Source organism: Petaurus breviceps, unplaced genomic scaffold, assembly GCF_028583685.1.
Source record: "Petaurus breviceps papuanus isolate PSGF00001 unplaced genomic scaffold, PetGlider_PUasm1.0 220, whole genome shotgun sequence".
Classification (NCBI taxonomy): Eukaryota; Metazoa; Chordata; class Mammalia; order Diprotodontia; family Petauridae; genus Petaurus; species Petaurus breviceps.
This window is the reverse complement of record NW_027185876.1, coordinates 21,669,686-21,679,011: the sequence shown is the minus strand read 5'-3', so window position 1 is coordinate 21,679,011 and position 9,326 is coordinate 21,669,686.

Sequence of the window (9,326 nt, the reverse complement as noted above, 5' to 3'; positions counted from 1 at the left end):
ATTTTTCCTTCACATTTCATTTGTAGTTCTATTTAATTTTACATGCAAGTACCTTAAAAATGTAATGTGCTCTAAAATGCAAAGGGCTATGATTGTTAACATGGAAAAATTTCATGGTTAGAAACAGTTAGTGATTGTTCCATTCCAGCCCATTCCAGTTGAATGCCAGATATTTATAACAGCTCTGAAGCCCTTTGACATCTTACTTTGTTCAATCATCTAAGTTATGTCTGATTCTCTGTCACCCCATTTGGGAGTTTCCTTGGCAAAGATACTGGGGTGGTTTGCCATTTCCTTCTCCAGCTCACTTTACAGGTGAGGAAATTTAGGCAAACAGGGTTAAGTGACTTGCCTAGGGTCATACAGCCAGTAAGTGTCTGAGACCATATTTGAACTCAGGTCTGACTCCAGGCCCAGTGCTCTATCCACTGTGCCACCTATCTCACCTTATTTAAGTCCCAGTAAAATCTGAGAAGCAGCTTAGCATAGTGAGCCAGACTCAAGTCAGGAAGACTTGAGTTTAGGTTGTGCTTCTGACACACAGTGACTTTGCTCACTCTGAACAAATCCCTTATCACCTCAGTGCCACCCCTACCCCACCTGAGAAATCCTTTCAGACCATAAAATGCTCAGCAATTGGTGATCTGCATTGGTAGAGTGGTTTTCCTCATTAGCAGTTCCTTATGTCAATGAAATCACAAGTTCATTACCACCACCACCACCCCCAACGTATATAAATAAACATATGTACAGATAATAATAGCTCTCATTTATGTAACCATTTGCAAATCATGTTTCTCTGTGAGGTAGGAATTGACTTATTTCATATAGTACTTCAAGGTAGTACAAATAGTATGAATCTCATTTTGCAGATCAAGACACAGGATTTCCGGGGTGGAGCCAAGATGGTGGAGTAAAGAAAGCATTCAACTGAACTTTCCCAACATTCCCTTCCAAACCACTTCAAAATAATACCTCAAATCAAATTTTAGAGTGGAAGCATCAAGAATAAGTCAGAGTGAGACATTCTTTCGAAGACAACTTTGGAGGTTGGAAAGAGAGATCTGTGACAACGGTGTGGAACATGACTCAAAGCCCACATGGATAAAACACCAGTGGTTGGAAAAGGGGGTGATAATAGAAGCAGCAGCTTTAGGAGCTCTAGAGACAGAGATGGTAAAGGGACCTGGCAAATGGTCAGAAGACAATTATAGGATACCCCTGTGTTAGCATTGGATGTAGGACCAGAGGCTATTTATCAATTCCATTGTCTATACCCACTTCTGGGGCATAATTCAATGACAGAGAGGAGTACTTTTGAGTAAGAGGGAGCAGGAGCTCTGAGGGGCAATATTGCTTTTGGTTACAAGAGATCAGGGACCCTGAGAAACATTATTTCTTGTCCCAAGGGATCAGGGCCCTGAGAAACAGCACCGATTGCAATACCAAGGGATCCAAGGCCCTTCCTTGGTAAAAACCAGAGTACAGACCAGGACAGCATTGACTATACCTCTCCCCAGATTATACCACCTTGGAAACACTAAAAACATCCAAACCTCTAGAAGTAACTCTAAGAAAAAGCAGTACCAAAAAAACCCCTAAGACTTGAGACAGTGCCCCTACCCACCCCATGCCAGGAACACCGGCCAAACTTAACATAAAGTTCAAAATCAAGAAATAGAGTAGAAAATGAGTAAACAAAAAAAGGAACTTGACCACAAGAGGCTATGATGGTGAAAGGGAAGATCTAGACACAAACTCAAAAGAAGACAGTGAAATCAAAACAACTACAAAGAAAAATAATGAACTAGACACAAGCCCAAAAAGAATTCCTGGAAGGGTTAAAAAAAACTATTTCAAAACCAAATAAGAAGAAAATTAGAATCAAAAAAGAAGAAAAATTGGGTAAAGAAATTAAAGGAATGGAAGAAAATTTGAGAATAAAAATAACAAGTTGGTAAAAGAACCACAAAAAAAGACACTAAAGAAAATACCACCTTAAAAAAGAGATTTGGCCAAATGGAAAAGAGGTATAAAAATTAACTAATGAAAATAATTTCTTTAAAATTGCAATTAGGCAAGTGGAAGCTAATTACTCCATGGTATACCAAGGAACAAAGTCAGAAGAATGAAAAAATAAAAGAAAATGCTAAATATTTCATAGGAAAAAACTGACCTATGATAATTTAGGAGAGATACTTTAAGAATTATTGGACTACTTGAAAGCTGTGATCAAAGAAAGAACCTAGACATCATATTACAAGAAATTATCAAAGAAATCTGACCCCAACATCCTAGAACTAGAGGATAAATATAGATCCCAAAATGAAAACTTCCAGGAATATTATAGAAAAATTCCTAAGCTCCCAAGTCAAAGAGAAAATGCATCAAACAATCAGAAAGAAACCATTCAAATACTGTGGATCCATAATCAGCATCACACAAGATTTAGCAGCTACCATGTTTGAGAATCAGAGGACTTCGAATGTGTTATTACAGAAGGCAAAAGGAGTACAACCAAGAATAATCTACCCAGCAAAACTAAGTACAATGCTTCAAGGGAAAAATGGATATTTAGTAAAATAGAGGATTTTCAAGCCTTTCTGATGAAAAGACCAGAGCTGAATAGAAAATTTGACTTTCAAATACAAGACTCAAGAGAAACATAAAAAGAAAAGGATGAAAGAGAAACCATAAGGGACTCAATAAACTTTCTATATGGAAAGATGATAATGTAACTTGTAAGAACGTGATCATTATTAGAATAGTTACAAGGATTCTACATGGGGGTGAGTTGATTATGTTGGGATGATGTAAAAAAAATGGATAGGTGAGAAAAAGGAATTCCCTGGGGGGGGTGGAGAGTGAGGAAAATTATCTCAAGTAAAAGAGGCACACAAGGAAGAGCTTTTACAGTGGAGGAGGAAATGGTGCATGGGGTGGGCAGCACTTGAATATCATTCATATCTAAATTGACTCAAGGAGGAAAAATTACATATATATGTACATAAATACATGCATACATACATACACAATTGGTAATAGAAATCTATTTTACCCCAAAGAGAAGAAGGAAGAAAAGGGGAAAAGTGAAAGGGGGCAGCAAAAAAAGGAAAATAGATAAAAGACAGTGGTCAGAAACAGAACAGACTTTAGAGGAAGGATGAGAGAGAGAGACGGATACAGAGACACAGAGAGAGAGACTGACAGACAGAGACAGAGAGCAGAGGAGAGGAGAGGAGGGGAGGGGAGAGAAGGAGAGAGGGAGAGGGAAGGAGGGAGAGAGGGGAGGAGAGAGGAAATGTACAGTTAGTAATCATAACTGGTAATGTGAATGGGATGCATTCACCCATAAAACAAAACTGGATAGCAGAATGGATTAAAAACCAGAATCCACTAATATGTTGTTCACAGGAAATACAATTGAAGCTAGGTACAGACAGTTAAAATAAGGGGTTGGAACAGAATCTATTATGCCTCAGCTGAAGTAAAAAAGAAAAAAAGGCAGAGGCAGCAATCATGATCTCAGACAAAGCATAAAAAGAAATAGATCTAATCAAAAGGGATGAGCAGGAAAGCTACATCTTGCTAAAAGGCACTGCAGATAGTGAAATAATATCAATACTTAACATATATGCTCCAAATGGCATAGCATACAAATTCTTAAAGGAAAAGTTTAATGGATTGCAGGAAGAAATAGACAGTAAAATTATACTAGTGGGGGATCTCAGTTAGATAAATCTAACCACAAAATAAATGAAAAAAGAAGTCAAAGATATCAATAGGCTCTTAAAAAGTTAGATATGATAGATATATGGAGAAAACTGACTGAGAATAGAAAGGAATATACCTTTTTCTTAGCTGTTACATGGCAACTTCACAAAAATTGACCATGTATTAAAGTATAAAAACCCCACAACCAAATACAAAAAAGCAGAAATATTACATACACCCTTTTCAAACCATAATATAATAAAGAAAATTACATTTGATAAAGGGCGGTGGAAGCATAAATTGAAAATTAATTAGAAACTAAAGAGTCTAATCTTAAAGAATGAGTGGATCAAAGAACAATTCATAGAAACAATCAATAACTTCATTAAAAAGAGCTACAATAATGAGACAACATTCCAAAATTTATGAGTTGCAGGCAAAATAGTACTTAGGAAAAATTTTCTATCTCTAAATACATACATCAATAAAACAGAGAAGGAGTAGATTAAGGAATTGGGCATGCAACTAATAAAACTGGAAAGGAACAAATTAAAAACCCCCCAAATTAAACACCAAAATAGAAATCCTGGAAATCCAAGGAGAAATTTATAAAATTACTTTTTAGAAATGCATTGAACTAATTAATAAAACAAGGAACTGGTTTTATGGGGGGAAATAATAAAATAGATAAATTATTGGTTAATTTTATTTTTAAAAGGAAAGAAGAAAACCAAATTACTAGCATCAAAAATGAAAAGGGTGATGTACTACCAAGGAAGATAAAGTTAAAGCAATTACTAGGAGTTTTGTCCAATTTTACGCCAGTAAACCTGGCAGTTAAAGTGAAATCGTTGAATATTTACAAAAATATAAACTGCCTAGATTAACAGAAAAGGAAATAGAATTCTTAAATAACTATCTTAGAAAAAGAAATTGAACAAACCATGACTGAGCTTTCTAAGGAAAAAAAATCTCCAGAACCATATAGATTTACAAGTTAATTCTACCAAATGTTTAAGGAACAATTAATCCTAATACTATATAAATCCTTTTTAAAGTCCCACCAAACTCCTTTTGTGACATAAATATAGTTTTGATACTCAGATATAAAGGGAGCCACATTTATAAAAATAAGAGCTATTCTCCAGTTGATAAATTATCAAAGAATATGAATAGTCAGTTTTCAGAAGAAGAAATCAAAGCTATCAATAGTCCCATGAAAAAAATGCTCTGAATCATTGGTGGAGTTGTAAAGTGATCCAGCCATTTTGGAAAATAATTTGAAACTCTGCCCAAAGAGCTATAAAACTATGCACACCCTATGATGCAGCAATACCATTCCTAGGTCTGTATCCCAGAGAAATCAAAGAAAAGGGATAAGGACTTATTTGTACAAAATATTCATAGTAATTTTTTGTTGTGGTGAAAATTGGAAATCAAGGGTTTACTCATCACTTGAGGAATGGCTGAACAAGTTATGACATGTGATGATGATGGAATACTTTTGTGCTGGAAGAAATAATGAGCAGTATGGTTTCAGAAGAACCTAGGAAGATTTATCTGAACTGACAAAATGAAGTGAGCAGAACCAAGAGAACATTGTACACAATAACAACAATATTATAAGAATGATCAGCTATGAAAGACTTAGCTACTCTGATCAAGGATCCATGATGAAAAGTGCTATCCCCTTCAGAGTGGGGGCAGGAGGGTATCTGTGTCTTCTTTTGCTAAAAGGTAATATGGAAACTTTTTTTTTTTTACTTCACATGTATAGTCAGTATCAAATTATTTGCCTTCTCAAGGGCAGGAAGGGCCAGGAGGGAAGTGAAAATTTGCAACTCAAAACTTTAAAAATGATTGCTAAAATTATTTTTACATGTAATTGGGGAATATTTAACGAAATAAATAAAATATATTTTAAAAAATCAAGACACTGACATTTATGGAGAGAGGGAAGGAAAGTAACGATTAAGCACCAGTTTAACAAGCCCTGTGCTGAGTAGTTATAACATTGTTTTCAAATAGCTGTTTGGCATATAAGTGTGTCAAATTAACTAGTTATTTCAGTACTAAATAGATACAACTTAATTCTGTAAGCCTAGAGAAGTGAATCCCTGATCCAAGAGCCTGAAGATCTGGGTTTAAATCCCTTTTCTGCACTGACTTGTTAAGCAACTATGAGCAAGTCATTCCATCCTAGAGGCAGTGGTGCAGTGGTTAGAATACCTGGACCTGGAACCAGAAAGACCTAAATTCAAATACTCAGACACCAGTAATTTGACCTGTCGCATGTCACTAAACTTCTCTGTCTCAGTTTCCTTATCTGTAAAATGGGAATAATAATAGGACTTACTGGCCTGAGTTGTTATGAAGATTGCATGAGATAATGTCTTGGCATAACCAAAAAGTGGCCTAAGATCTCATGAGTTAAAAACAATAAGCATTTTAAATGAATCACAACTAGACTCTCCTGTAAACTTTCGTGACTTAATGAACACATCCATAGAGGACAAAATCTTAGATTTGGGGTCAGAGGATTTAGATTCAAGTCCTTTCTCTGACATCTTCCAGCTGTGTGACATTAAGCATTTGATTTCAGTATTTGATTCCCCGTGGTAAAATGGTGCTATCCTTATACAACTTCCCTCACAGGGATTCTATTAAATGCAAATGAAATCATGGATACCAATTTAAAACAAAACTTAAAGAAATATATGCCAATTAAATGGTGCAGGGTGATAGAAAGCTTGACTTGGAGTCAGGAAGATCTGGGTTTTAATCTTGTCACAAACACATACTAGCTATATGACCCTGAGCAAATAAATCACTTAACCCCTATTTCCCACAGTTCCTCATAATTAAAATGGGGATAATAATAGTAGCTACTTCCCAGGGTTTCCATAAGGACAAAAATGAAGTAATATTTGGAAAATGCTTTATAAACTTTAAAGGGCTATTATTGTAAATAAATGTGAAGATGAAGATAATGTTAAGTGAGGGTGGTGATGATGATGGTGGTGGTGATGATGATGATGATGGTGATGGTGATGATGATGATGATGATGATGATGATAATGGTGATGATGATGGTGATTATGGTGATGATGGTGATGATGTAACCAATTGTGATTTATTGGGAAATAGTTCCATTCCTCATGAAGCACTGGATTTGGAGTCAAAGGACCTGAATTCAAATTCTGCTAATGCCATTTGACAGTTTTGGAAGAAAAATAGCATTGTTATAAAATATGCTGTTGAACTGAACGATTCTGCTTCAGACTGAATAACAAATCCTGATCCTATTCCCTCCGTGCTGTTTAGGTTGGATACATAAAACTCTACTGCACCATTACTTCACACACCCCCACAAATGTGCCCAAGATGAGACAAAGAATTTTCCCAACTGATATACCAACCCAACTTCCTAAAGGACAGACTGTCTCCCTTTGGTCTATTCAAATACCACAGAACACTGGAACATCTGTATATTCTAAGTATACCTGAAGAACTGCATAAGTCAAATCTGTACCCTAGGAAAATAAAGCTGCTACCAGCAAGCAATTATCCTTAACATATTAATAAATCTCTTTCCCTTTCACTCTGGCCACACCTTTTATTTGACTTCCAGACTTGTGGACCTGCTGGTAGTAGGTCAGATTCTACTCTGCTTCTCATGGAATCCAGGTTGAGAAATCTGTCATGATCTTGTTGGGCAAGTATCTTACTTGTTTAAAGCCTTAGTTCCTCATCTGCAAAATGACTTTATTGGACTAGATAACATCACAGATCTTCTCCAGCTACTCCATGATCCACTAAGTCTAATGTCTATAGTGATGGTGGGAGGAAGGACAGCATGCTATGGTCGGCAGAGCTTTGGACTCAAAATCCCACCTCAGACACTTAATAGCCATGTGACCCTGGATAAATCATTTAAATTCACTAGGTCTTCATTTCTTCATCTGTAAAACAAGAGGGCAACCAGGTGGTGAAATGGAGTAAAGCAGCAGACTTGAAGTCAGAAAACCCAAATTCAAATCTGACCTCAGACACCTACTAGCTGTGTGACCTTAGATAAGTCACTTACCCTTTGTTTGCCTCTTGTTCCTCATCTGTAAAATGGGGATGACAATAATACTTATCTCCCAGGGTTGCTGTAAGAATACAATTAGATAATAATTATAAAGTGCTTAGCACCGTCTCTGGCACACAGTAAGAGCTATAGTTAGCTATCATCATCAAGGGGTATTAGATTCAATGTCCTCTGAGGGAGGCCCTTGCAACTTGAAATCTATGATCCATTGATATAGTCATTTTTTCATCTTGTAAAACAAACTTTTGCCATAGACTGTGATTTTTTTTCTCTTCTATAAGCTAGGAAAAATGAGTTTGTTTAAGTGGCAGGCCGAGAAGGTAAACACTTCAGACTTTGCTTAGACAGAGTTTGCTAATGAACTCTGTTCTGGATCACTAGTTGCCTTACTTAACAAGGATCAGTTAAAAAGCATTCCCCTAAGCCATACTCACACTCTTTTAGGGCTCAGTGGGGAGTAGCCCCTTGAGAATAAGTGATTATTTTCCATTAGCTGAGTGAAAGGTCCCTCTTTGCCTCCCCTTGAAGCTTCCAAGATAAGGTCAGTCCTGGGGATCTGAAGTCAGCCCAAACTGGATTTGTCAATTTCCAACCTCCTTCGGCTAGTAAAGCCATTAATATTAAACATCCAGTAATATAATGAGAACATAGGAGTACATTGTGAGTTAAGTGGCTATGAACAAATTCAGTTTAAAACAGTTTTTCAAGACAAACCATACTCATATTGAAGAAGTTTCCCAAGTCAGTGAAACAAAAGGCTTTTTATGATTAGAATTTTAGCAATAGCACTCACTGTTCTTGAACAGGTCTCATCTTTCATTTGAGGACTTTACTCCTATTTTCCTTCCTATGCAACTCTAATTCAGTCTCCGGACCCCCACCGCCACTTACATGTTAAGATCCAAAGACCTAGCCCAGGTGCTACCTTTTCCCTGAGCCCTGATTTCCTTTCTCCCATACCCTATCCATGAGATTAATTCCTGCTGACATGTTTCATGAGAGACTGCATGGCATACTAGCCTCAGAGCCAAAAAGGCCTACATTCAAGTCCCACCTTAGACACATACTTACTGTATGACTAGTAGCAAGTCACTTAATCTCTCCACATTCTAGGAAGCTTTCAAAGAGTTGAAGTTGCAAGAAAAGTGATAATCGTATCCTGGGAGTTCCCTCTACTAATAAAATCATGTCAGCTCCCTATCCAGACAATCATAAGCCCTTTCTAAAAGTTAGTTAGCTCTGACTGATAAGTAAAGGTAAGGTCTCCTGTGGGAGCTCATGAAAAATAGTCTTATAAAACTTCCAGTCCCTCAAAGTTACTCCTATAACCCTAAAAGGAATAGTAGTAGTTAGTAAATTTCTATCTGGAAACTCAATCAGTCAATCTGAGTTGTTCCCAGAGTGGGTACTACAAATATATTCTCAAATGCAAAGAGTTTTACTCATTGGTAGAGTGGAAAGGGTGGAAAAGGGTGGAAAAAAATCTGGAGTCATAGGATCTTATTTAAAAAAACCTGTA